Source organism: Echinops telfairi, unplaced genomic scaffold, assembly GCF_000313985.2.
Source record: "Echinops telfairi isolate 266 unplaced genomic scaffold, ASM31398v2 ScPeMD7_9;HRSCAF=40, whole genome shotgun sequence".
In the NCBI taxonomy this organism is placed as follows: Eukaryota; Metazoa; Chordata; class Mammalia; order Afrosoricida; family Tenrecidae; genus Echinops; species Echinops telfairi.
In genome coordinates, this window is record NW_022103906.1 from 38,019,886 (window position 1) to 38,032,423 (window position 12,538).

Genomic DNA, 12,538 nt, shown 5'->3' on the forward strand with positions numbered 1-12,538 from the left:
CTTTCTATTTAGAGGTTCTGAAAAGATTGCCTAACAGTTGCAACAAAAAGCCTGATTTGTGCCAGCCATGGGACTGGTTTTGCCACCACAACAATCCACCTACTCGTGTAGCCATCTTAGTGCACCAGCTTTTGGTGCACAAAAATCCCCCCAAAACAGCATGCCTCTCTTGCCCCATGCACCTTTCTCATCTGACCTTGCTTCATGTGACTTCTTTGTTTCCATGAATGAAGAGGGACATGCAAGCAATTGTGAAGACAGAAGAGGTGAAGGGAAAAAAAACAAGAGAGAGGCCGTCAGCCATTCAAACAGATGAGTTTGAAAAAATGCTTCCAAGAATGGAATTTCAGATTTGACACATGAATTCAGTGTAATAGAGAGTACTATGAAGGTGATAAGGTTGTTTGGGGGAAACCATTTAAATACATAGCTTGGGGGAGAGGATCCATTTTTTCTTCTTTTAGTACTCCTTGTATATCTTCAATGGTTATGTTTGTTTTCCAAGTTACAAGCCAAATTTTCTTATGGATGTGCATTTTTATTTGCCAAAGATTATCCTGCTCATAACAAAGATGATCTTGCTATTTATAGCACTAGGTTTGGAAATGAAAGTATAAAGACTAAAAAAATGTGCCAATTGCTTTTTTAAAATTATAATGACCAATACGCATGCGAGACATCGTAGAGTTAGATAATTGTATAAGTTGCCATATGTATCTAGCTATTACAATTGGCTGATAATTAATGGGTATATGATAAAAGACTCATAATAATAAAGCAATATTAAGTTGTTAATCCAGGAGCCTGTGGTAGTTACATAATCTGTGTCAATGTGAGAGGATTATGAATGGGATTCTGGGAAAACTCTGGGATTTCCTCCTTGGAGGTAAAAGACACATTCTCACTCAACTCATTTTCTTAGAGACTCTCTACTGAGAAGGCTGACTCTCTGTGAGACATCCCTGAGGAGAAGCTACATGGGCCTACCCTGATGCATGGATCTGTGCTGATGCAGCCCTGGGTGCTGGAGAAGCTACCTGGAGACCCAGGCCATTGCTGAGATGCTTACAATGCCACTGGATCCACAAGACTTTCCATCCACTGGCCTGTGATCTTCCTGCATTTGGCATCATTGCATGTGTTTCCTGAGTTAGAAGAGGACTTTATATGTTGGTACCAGACATATGGGCTAATATCAGACTTATGGACTTGATCTGGACTGGGACGTTTTCTCAATATTCAATTGCTCTTGTATCTAAAATTCTTTCTGATACACATATGCCTGTTAATGAATTTGTTTCTCTAGTCTACCTAGACTAAAACAGAGATATAGCGAGTTTTCAGGGTTATTTTTAGATTTCTTTTTTCTACTATGTTGTTTAACAGCTAAACATGATTACCTTTGGGCTCACATAGCACTCCCTTCAAATTTACTCACACTCACACTCACAAATACACAAGAAACAACATCATTAGAATTGCATCTGTGAACAAGTATCATAAAAATCATTCTGTGAAGACAGATAAGAGAAACTGATTTTCAGTCATATGTCATTTTCTGACTTTGAAAATAGGCAGGTAAATGACAAAATGATGTATAATGGATGAAAAAGAGTAGAGAGGGTGGGGGAAACAACAGAAGATATGATAAAATGCTACAGGTCTCGGGCTTTTGCAAGCAGTAGGTACACTGGAAATAATTATTATGGAAAATGAAAAGGAAATTCTTAAACTAATCAGAGACAGAGAAAGAAAAGGACGACATTCTAAAGGCATGATCACATTAAAATGAGGTCTTGGAGTGATTTCAAAATTAAGTGACAAGAATCACAAAAGCAGGCAAATGTCTTTTAAAGTACAAAGAAAATTACCTAAGAAGATTAGAAGCAGTGTGTTTTCAAGTGCAGCACATCAGATAAACCAGAAGGACCCACAAGAGGGCTGTCTGGTAAATGCAACGGGCACTCCTAGCATTCAAATGCATGCCCTGCTGTAATGATCACAGAAGGAAGGAGATGCCCACATTGGAGATAGGCACCTAATTCCAACTGCAGAAAAGAAAAAAGGAAAGAGGGAGAAGCAGCAAAATGGAAATCAATATTAATGCCAGAAGGATCAAAGCCTAGCAACTGAACGTCCAGACCCTGGGCTGTGGAGCTTGAAAGGAATGAAAAGCTACATGTGCATAATCTTTCGTCTCGTTTTCCAGCTTGAGCTTTGAGGAGAAAAGACAAACAGGAATGAACTCCTGTGCATGGAGACTGCCTTCGTTTTTAGGAGATTTCTGAATTTCACTGGAGGTTAATCTAGGGAAATGTATGGTCTTGCAGAAGGCTGGGGTAACCGAGAGGTAGGACTTCAAATAAATACTCAGCCTCTCCTGAGCACCGTGGAGGGAAACTACCCTCCGAGGGGAGGTCAGATGCGTTTATGTTCTACATCACAGAAGATGTACCATTTCTTGCTCTGTGTGGCTCTTCATACAAAACGCCACAAAAGCATCCTCTGAACATGTAGCTTTGAAGGAAAAGATAATCGGAAATTTCTGATATTTGGAGTCGGAAGGAAACTGCAATCATTTAATGGGAACTTTTATAGTGAGAGGATTAAACTAATACACAGAGTGTCTGGCAGAATTTACAAGCCACTCAAGGCTAGAACTTGGGTCTCACAGCTGCTCGGCTGGCATTTTGCCTAGCATAGTGAGCTGGCAGATGCCCATGACCTACCTTAGTGGTTCTCTAACTTGTATTTACTGAAGACTCATTTGATAGCTTCTTGAAAGGTCAATGATCCTCACCCCCAAACAGGACATCAAACAGGTCTGAGTCACAGGTAAGAACTACTCCAGCTCCCAGAAAGCTCCACTGCCTTAAACGCAAACCAGGAGACATTTATTGAGCTCTTACTGTGTGCAACATACTGCCAGATGATAGCCAATGTTGGCAAAAACACTGTCCTCAAAGATCTCTCAATCTAGTAACTTCAATATAATCCAGGACAAGCACACAGCAGGCACTCCAAAAACATTAATTAAAAATAATGGTGCTGAAACCTGCAACTGGTGCTTAATGTTCAGTATGGGCTACCAACTCTCAACATACACATATAATAGAAAAAAAAGGATGGGTCATTATGGCCACAGGTGTCGATAGTCTGTACTTACAAGTATGCTGAGATACTTTGACAGTAAAACAAATTAAGAAATTTGGATCCAGAGCAATTTTTTACTACCTTGTAAAAACAAATGCAAAACAGTCTGATGCTTTCAAGACAAATAATTCTTGAAGAAAGTGTCCAAATTTGCCTTTCTGCCCCTTCCACCTTCCAGTACGAAGGATGATGCCTGACAAAAGCTGCTAGTGCAATCAGTGAGCTCCCTCAGGTAACCACCAGCAGCACATCTGCCAAAAGAGACACACACAAGCTAAGGCTGAGTACCCTGGACACCAGGGACAGCACAAAGGCAAGTTCACAGTGTGAGTCGTGAAACAGCCGAGGCAGGCAAGAAGATGACAGGATCTGAGGGCTGTACCTGCTTGGATTGTACCTCATAGACTAGCATTTGGCGGCTGTGTCGGCATATCTTTCAACAACACAACAGATTTGTTTAAGAAGAAAGAAAAGTAAAGCATGGATACATGAGAAGAAAAATAGATGTGCCTCCATCCCAGATTTGGCCTCCTTTTGTCTAACTGCTTCCTTAGCGCACCCTCATTTTGATCTTTCACCAATTCCATTAAGTCTGGACTCATGCATTAAACCCATTCTCAGTTATTTAACTGGTTCAAGTTTTATTTGTTTAATTTTAGAGAAAATGAAAGAAAGCAAATCAAAATCAACACAAAACCAACCAATGAATCAACTTGACTCTGAATTTCTCTCAATATTTTCCCCATTCCTCCAAAGTGCTAAAATGCCTAGATCAACCCCCTCCCAAGATTCTTCTGAGGAGGGCACTGTGCTCAATTCCTGTGTCCTTCCCCTAACTCAGTCCTCCATGATTTAAATTATTTACATAATGATCATCTCACTTACGAAAGCTCAGATTATTAACCCTACCCACCGAGGAAGATTTTTGATATATTCATTTTCAGGATGAAAAAGTATTTCTAGTCATTAAGACATATACCTATATTACCCTGTGTAACTGATCTTTGTTACTGCAATAAACAATAGAAGTGCTCTCACTCACTGCCATTGAGTCAATGCTGACTCATACCAACCCCCTACGGGTTTCTGAATCTATAACTGTTTAAGGGAGTAGAAAGCCCAGTCTTTTCCCCTTGGGCCTGCCCACCATGTGGATCATAGCCAATATATAACCGTTACATTACCAAGAGTTGCAGTGATGTAAAATGTGTACAAGGAAGTTATTCCTTGACCTTCAAAGTAGGTCAATGGTGACCCCTACCCAGGACTCAAGGATTATAAAGTAGCTTAATCTTGTGAGGCCATGATGTCAACATGTGTTGAGGTTATTAAGACAAGGAAAGTGATGAGGCAACATACTACCTTTTAACAGCTTTTGCCCACAAGTGATACATCACATTTGTGGCCATTGGTCAGAACTAGTCCCAGGGCCTCGTCCTAGTTGCAGGAGCCCAGTAAAAGGAGGAAAGCCCCACAAATTATTTAATGTGCACAAATTCTTCCAAAACAGCAATAAGCATTCCTTATGTAGGTAATAATCAGAATATAACTAATTGGAAGGATATTTTCCCACATTCTTAGAGTCCATCCCTCAACTATTATTGCCCCTGCTTTAGTGGCGAGGGAATACTCTTTTAGAGTTCAAAAGAAGGGACTCCTGGGGATGCAGTTGCTACACAGTGGGCTTCCATCAAAAAGACCAGCAGTTTGAAACTGAAACCACTGGCTGTTCCTAGGGAGAAAGACAGGGCTTTTCCTGTCTGAACCATAGGGGCAATCCTACCAGTCCCCAGGGCTTACTGGGACTCAGCACAGACTCAAGGGCAGCAAGTTTGGTTTTCTGGCTTTTGGTGTTCTAATGAGCAGCTTAAGTCAATTGAAAACTATTTTCAAAAATCAAATAAACAGTATAAAACAGTATCTACAGAAAGGAAAAAAAGTATTCCTCTTTTGCATAATCATATACCAATGATCATAAAGTAGACAAGAGTAATAATAAAATGTGGTACACCAACGGGAAAGGGGTGAGCTGAAGAGAGAAGAACAAAGGAACAGGTTGTAATAACTAATGAGTACATTGCAGGCATCTGCATCGGATGTAAACATCCTGTAAGAACCGTTAGTGTACACTCACCTTTAGTGTATACAGGCAAACGCACACACATAAATACATACCAGGAATACCTAAATTATCACTGCTATATTATCAGCTGTGTGCACATATAGCAGGTTATTAGGTAGTGCCCCAAAGTAAATGAAACCTAATTTTTATCTCCCTTTCACCATTCAGCGCGCTGAGTTGAGAATGCTTACTTAATAAGAGGGTGAAAGTTAGATGCATCTCACATCATTCTTGGAGCTGCAGGGGGCTCCTGATATAGAGACCTCTTTCGATTTTAATGAAAAACGTTTTTCAGATGTATCTTTTTTCCATTCTGAGAGAGTGCCAGTTAATGCTTGCTGGCTGGGAAAAAGTGTCTGGAAGAATTGCTCATCACCTGCCCATCAATCCATCCATCCGACCATTCAGTCAACGCTCGTTGATTGCCTTCCACGTTTCAGGCACTATTCTGGATGCCGGTAATACGGGAGCACTAAAACCATGCAAGAATCCAGTCCTGGTGTCACCTCCCTTCTAGCATAAGTCTAGGCTCCCCAGTGAGAACTACATTTCTGTTGCTGTTTGTTGGTTTGTTTTCTTTTTATCCACCTCCCTCCCATCCCCAAATGAACCCATTTGCAACAACTACACAATACTTAACCTCTTTCATTGCTCCTAAGGTGTCAACTGAGGTTGACTCCGTCTACATAGTGGAGGACAATTGATCACCCATTCCTTAAAAGTTCTGTCACCTCCTGTCAGAACAACCACTTCAAAGAAACACTATTTCTATAATTTACAACTTTAATACTATTCGCACTTTCTGTGTAGTTGGCTCACTGCTTGCTACACTTGGTAAGATCACCACTCTGCTTTGTCTGTAGGATTTTCTTGTTATTTTTACACCTGAGCAACTGAACAGCTGTGAAAAAAATTGGCTTCCCATGCTACATCTTCATGCAAAGCCTCCACATTTTTCGAAATCTTTGTTTTTAATTTTTCATTCTCCTTTTCCTACTCTTTCTGCTCAAATTTCAAGAAAAGTTTCATAAAGAAATCCAGCTCGACAGGAAACCTGGGTTCTACTATAAACTTAGTAGCTAAATAACCCTTTGACTTGAATCAAATCTCTTTCATACTTCAAAGAGAATTCGAAGTTCATCGTCTCCTATACAACAGTGGACTACAAGAGTGGGCTCTAGCACGGTAACCATGTGAGGCTGGTGCAGGGCTGGGTAGTGTTTCAGAGGTCTTTCTGTTGTGCATAGGGTCACTGGGAGTCATCACTGAATTGAGGGCACTTAATAACAGTCTCAAAGGAAAATGCATTTGCTCTGTCTTTATCAAGTGGTCTGATAGTGACACTGGTTATGTGCCCCATTTCTATTTTTCCCCCCTCCCTTTTGGTTCCTTGGACCCACATTTCTTCCAATAAGAATGTTTTCATTTTTTGTTAGATGAGTTAATTTCCATTTAAAAAGCAAGGTTATAGTTCATCTGGTGGCTTATTAGGGCACTCTGCATTAGGATAAAACACTTACACTTTTTACATTTTTCTTCCTCCAAAAGCTCCCTTTCTGAGCTCCCTCTCATGCCATCATTCATCTCAGGTTAAGGCCACTTATCACTTTCTGCTCATTCTGGCAACCCACTCATGTCCACAGGAACCACTCCTCTTGCCCTCACTGTGAGCTGCTCTCTTAGCCAGATCCTCACCAAACCTCCTCTCTCATTCATCGCAGGTGCTAAACTACTGTTGTTCAATCCTGTGTTGGCCCCATTCCAAGGACCATGACCATGGCTGCCGTTCTGAACACATGCACTCCCCTTCACTATGATGCTCTTCCTGTTCTATGAGAATAGGAAGTGTTCCGTAGAGGAGATCTTTGTGTCTAAATACACAAATATCAAATATGCTTTGCTGTCTTATAATAGGGATTTGATTCCCAGTTTCCACCTAAGTGGAGCACTTACAGACTATGTCCTTGAAGTCTGTCTCAGAATCTCTTTTCCTTTTATTTTGCTTGTCTTAACTCCTTAAAAACAAAATATTTTAAAAGATCAACATCTCTACCTGTCTAATCTTGAGTTACAAAGAAAATACTGACTTGTTTTGTGTTAATTTATATAGCCATTACATGGTTGGCAGTAATTTGCACTACAGCATTAATATATCTCCTTGTAATGGAAACTTCCTCTTTTAATAACTCAGTGGATCTTTAAATACTCACCAAACAGCACATTCTATGATAGCCATCAGGCAAAAGATGTCTCTAACAGTATGTGTTTAATTCATTAAGAAATACATTAAAGTGTGGTTGTGGTCTACTGCATCACAATAACATTGCCATAGCCCATTGTTTTAATTAAGCCTTAACCAAGAGGAAGAAAAAGAACAAGGGTACATGCTAGCAAGAAGATGTAAATACTGAAACATTTGTGAAGGTTTTTTTTATTTTTCCTGGATTTTAATTGCTTTCAAATCCATCGGAGACCTTGAATTTTTTTTCTGAATCATTTTATTAGGGGCATACCTTGAATTAATGTACTAAAAATGTGTTGATTTCTCAGATATTGTATATGGTGGTTTGCATGGCTTTTGCAAGTCATTTTAATTATTAGACCTTTCTGTGAACATTTCTGCAACTACAAGATGATAGGCTTTATGAAGTACCTTCTAATCAAAGGGAGGGAGAATCTGGGGAGCTGGCTTTGTTAATTCACTAATTCCTTTGTTATCTGTGCAACTGGAAAATCAATTCTACATCACAGAATTGATGAGGTTGGGTATCTGCTTCTACATCATACAATACATCCATAGAAGATATTTACTTGCATGAGAAACTTCCTGCAATAGTCATCCCTTGGATACTGAGAGATTAAAATAAATGCCAAGCTGGGATGTTTGTTGCTACAAATGATCTGTCACTTCTAGGTGTAGAGGACAGTCCTGAAATAGTCCTTCTCAAGTGACAGTTCAGGATGCTACGTGGGGCTTGGGTGTGATTTAAGGAATCATCACATTAGCATAGGACTGGTATGCCATTGACTAGGAAGGAACAACTGAGTCCTATTCGGTGTGAAAACCACCACTCTCACCACCACCACTTAAACCATTAAGGCCTTGCATTTGTAGCATTGATAACATTAAAAGAGTTCATGTCCATTGTTTATCATAATGCTTGCAATAATAATTTAAGTTGTATTTTAACTATAATAACTAACTGAAAGAAACATATATTTGATCTGAGTCTGCACAGCAGCATGCATGCCTTCCTTCCTCAACTAGATCATAAACTCCTTAATAGCCCAACCCACGGTCAGTTTCACAGGAGTCAACAAGGCTTGGAGTGTTTTCTGACTCGAAGCCTAACTTCCCAAATTAGGCAGATCCTTGGAATTATCTGGAATCTGGCTGAAATAGACATCTCTGGGCTCCATTTGAATTCTAATGAATTATAATCTCCACAGGAAGGAGCTTGGGACATGTATTTTCACCAGATCCTAAGGCATTAAAGCATAAGTTCTCAAATTCATTTGGACTACTCAACTTTCTGGCCCCTTAAAAGATTAAAACAAACAAACAAAAAAAGGAACTATGCAGGACCCCCATAGCAATGAAAAGCATTTGTATTACAGCCCATAATCCAAGATAAAGTTTCGGTATCTGCTTTTACAGAGCTCCTGTATCATTCCAGCACCTCGCTGCACACCCCCCAACCCAATATCATTTACCATTTAAGCATTGTGTTAGACAGGGTTCTCTAGAGAGATAAAACCAGATTGCTGATAATGTTATATATTTATTTATAAAGATAGTTAGATATATAACACAAAAAATGAACTGTTAAATTATATACAGATAGATGCACCTTTTCTTTACATAAAACTCTCTTATACCTGAGTCGCCGTGTATTTGTTTCTCCAAAGTACCCAGACTAATACAGATAGACATATAATACAAGAAATGAACAGTTAAATTATAAAGCAGTACAAATGGCTCAGTGCAACTCACTCCCGTGAGAGAGTTGTGAGACACTAGCAGTCCTTCAAGTCTTGAGGGCTGCCCCGTAGTCCTCTGTAGAGAGAGAGCTAGGCTATCTCAGCACAGGCAGCAAACAGCAAGGCAGGTCACCAACTCTCAGCCAGGTCACCAACCATCAGTCCCCAGGTCCAGAGATGTACATTCCAATCGTGTGGTCTTAAAGGGACCTCATCTTACAGTGACACAGTCCACAGGCTAGGTGTCCCACAGGTAGTGTAGCCTGTACATTGAGGCATAGAACAAGCAAAGCAGCCGCACACTGGTCCGATGATCAAAGAGCGAGAGACAAGAAAGGCGAGGCTCACCGAGCCATTTATCTCTCCGCCCTTCAATTAATCCCACTTGTGTTTATAGGCCAGGGTGGCACAATAAACTAACTATCTCAAACATTATCATTTACTTTGGGAAACACTGCACTAAAGTAAGGCTGAAGTGTAACTGTATGCACCTGTTCTGACTCACCTACAAATTCCACTTATCAAGACATAGTCAGGAATGGATCTTGTTCATAACCCAAGTACTGCTTGCACTGGGCTGTGTTTTCAGTATATTAGTTAGTTTCTTATAAGGCAGATTAATGACTTTCCTTTCCCTTTTTAGCCCCCAGTTGTCTTCAAGTCCATGCTGGTGCATGACAGTCCCATTTGTTTTAGACTTGTATATAGGGGTTTCCTTTCTTGTGGCCATTTGAAACAGATTAATCGGTCTTTCTAACATGACAGCTGTGGGGTGGTAGGTCAAGTATAAGTGTCAACCTTTCTGCCAGTAGTTGAACACTTAACAGTTTTCAGTCTCAGGACTCCAGCAATGAAAACCCCAAACCAAACCCATACCCATTGTGTTGCTATCAACTCAGAGTGACACTCTATGGTTTCTGAGATGGTAAAGCTTTATTGGAGCAGACAGTCTCATCTCGCTCCCATGGAGTAGCTGGTGGGTTTGAACCGTTAGCAGTCCAATCCTAACCCACGAAACCACCAGGGCCCCTTACAATTCTACTCTAAAATCAAATCAAATCAAAACAAAACAAAACAAAATCTCACTGCCATTAAATCAAACTTGACTCAAAGGAAGTGTATAGCAAAGGACTGAACTGCCCTTGTTGATTTCCAAGACTATAACTCTTAATGCAAGACAAAAGCTTCATCTTTCTCTGGTAACAATTCTATTAGGCAGCCATTATTATTACTATTATTTTAAAAATGAGGCTTGCAGATACAAAACGGTTTACCTAAGCTTGTCAAATCTTAATTTTTAACTTGCTGGTCTGCATCTTCTTGATAATGTTTACTTGTGCTGGTCTGATAAATGTATGCTGATACTAATACTTGCCTTCTGTTTCCTGAGAATAGGCTAATCAGTGCTTTCACATCATTAACACCATGGGAACTTGCAGAGGAAGATGTAATAATAGATTGTTTCATTTTATCAGCTACTACCCCCTCCTCAACTCCCACCTTCCACACAGCATGAATATTTTCTTTATTTTCTCTCTGCAGAGGCTTCTCTGACCAATCGTGTCTAATTCTTGACTTCAATTAATAGCTCTCCTCATCCCAAGCCTTCCCACTCCCTCTATTTTTTCCTACCACACCTGTTACTGCAGTGGACTGGAGAAAAAGATTCTAATTAAGAAGTCATCAATAGAGTCCCCTGGAAATCACACCTTCTTTGCCAGGAGCTCTGTTTGCTGACACATGTGTTGCAATTCAGGAAGGATAGCAAAATGTGACTCCAATCACTTAAGATTAAAAGTCCCAGAGCAAGTTGCTGTCAGTGGCCAAGTGAGAAGCTAGTTAGCGCTGGAGACCATTCTGGGTTGTGACATAACCTCAAAAAAATAGAGACCCTGGACCTCCAGCCTTGCTCATAAATACAATCCCTCCAAGAGACAGAGGCCACAGACAATGATCCCGTCCACACTGGGATCACGGCTGTGCAAGGAACAGCTCTAAACTTAATATCCAACTTCGGCAATTCATTTTTCCTTTATAAAAGGGGGGAAGCACTGAAATAAAACTTTCACCTCAATGAGTCATCTAATGCAACCTGAAGGATGATTTTTATTTTTTGAAGAGCACAGATAAAGCCCAGAGATGTACAGCCTGGTAAAACAACTGATTTTATTCAGCCATAAAGAGAAGGGAAGTCCTGTGTCATGCTATAACATGAATGAACCTTGAATACCTTATGCTGAGTGGGATCAATTAGACACACAAAGGACACATAGTCAAGGATCTTATTTATACAAGCTATCTAAAAGGCAAGTGCATAGAAGCCATAGTAGATGGGGAGTTACTAGGGCAGGGGGAAAGCCAAGAATGGGGTGTTATTGTTTTAAGGGGGCACTTTGTTTCTGAAGTGATGCATATGGTTTAGAAAGAGAGGGGTGGTATGTGTATAGCATTGTGAACATAAGTAATGCCACAGAATTGTACACTTAAAATGGCTAAAACAGACATGCTTATGTTATATTTTCTTGGACACACACGTAGGAACGTAAAAGGGGAAGAAAAAAAAAGCAACTGCGAGCTGGTGCTCTTTGTCTTTGCGATCCATTAAAAGCACTTCCACATCTCCTTTTACCTGCGTCTTCATTTTCACATGCTCTCCATGATTAGTTACTCTGATATTGGAAAAGCCCTTATACCACAATGATGCTTTCAGGTTAAGTTAATTTCACCCCCTATTACATCCTGAGTGCTACCTGGATTTTAACGTTGAGGGCATTAGCTGACTAAAGTAAGGGGAGACGGAGCCTGCCTTAATAACAATTTAAACTTCAGTTGCTGTTTCTTAAGGAATATGCAAGCATACGGTTGGTTTCTTTTAAAGAAATGTACCAAAATTATTATTAAAGGGTATACATGTGTGTGTTATGAGTGTCAACTTTTGATAACATCACAGGATTCTATATTCAGTAGGAAACAAAACAAAGGTTGTTTGACTCCATTGCCCATCTAGCCTTTCACTAATATGTGATTACTACGCACCCTTTTGGTGACTTCCCCTTGGTTTCTAGAAGCACAATCCCTGACCATATGAATCTTGTTTTAAGATAGAGGACTAGTGATAGTGTAGTGGTTACACGTTGGCTGCTAATGGGAAGGTCAGCAGTTCAAAACCACCAGCAACTCCGTGGGAGAAAGATGGAGAAAGATGGGGCTTTTTACTTCCATAAAGAGTTACAGTCTGAGAAACCCACAGGTTTCCCTATAGGTTCACTATGAGTCAACATC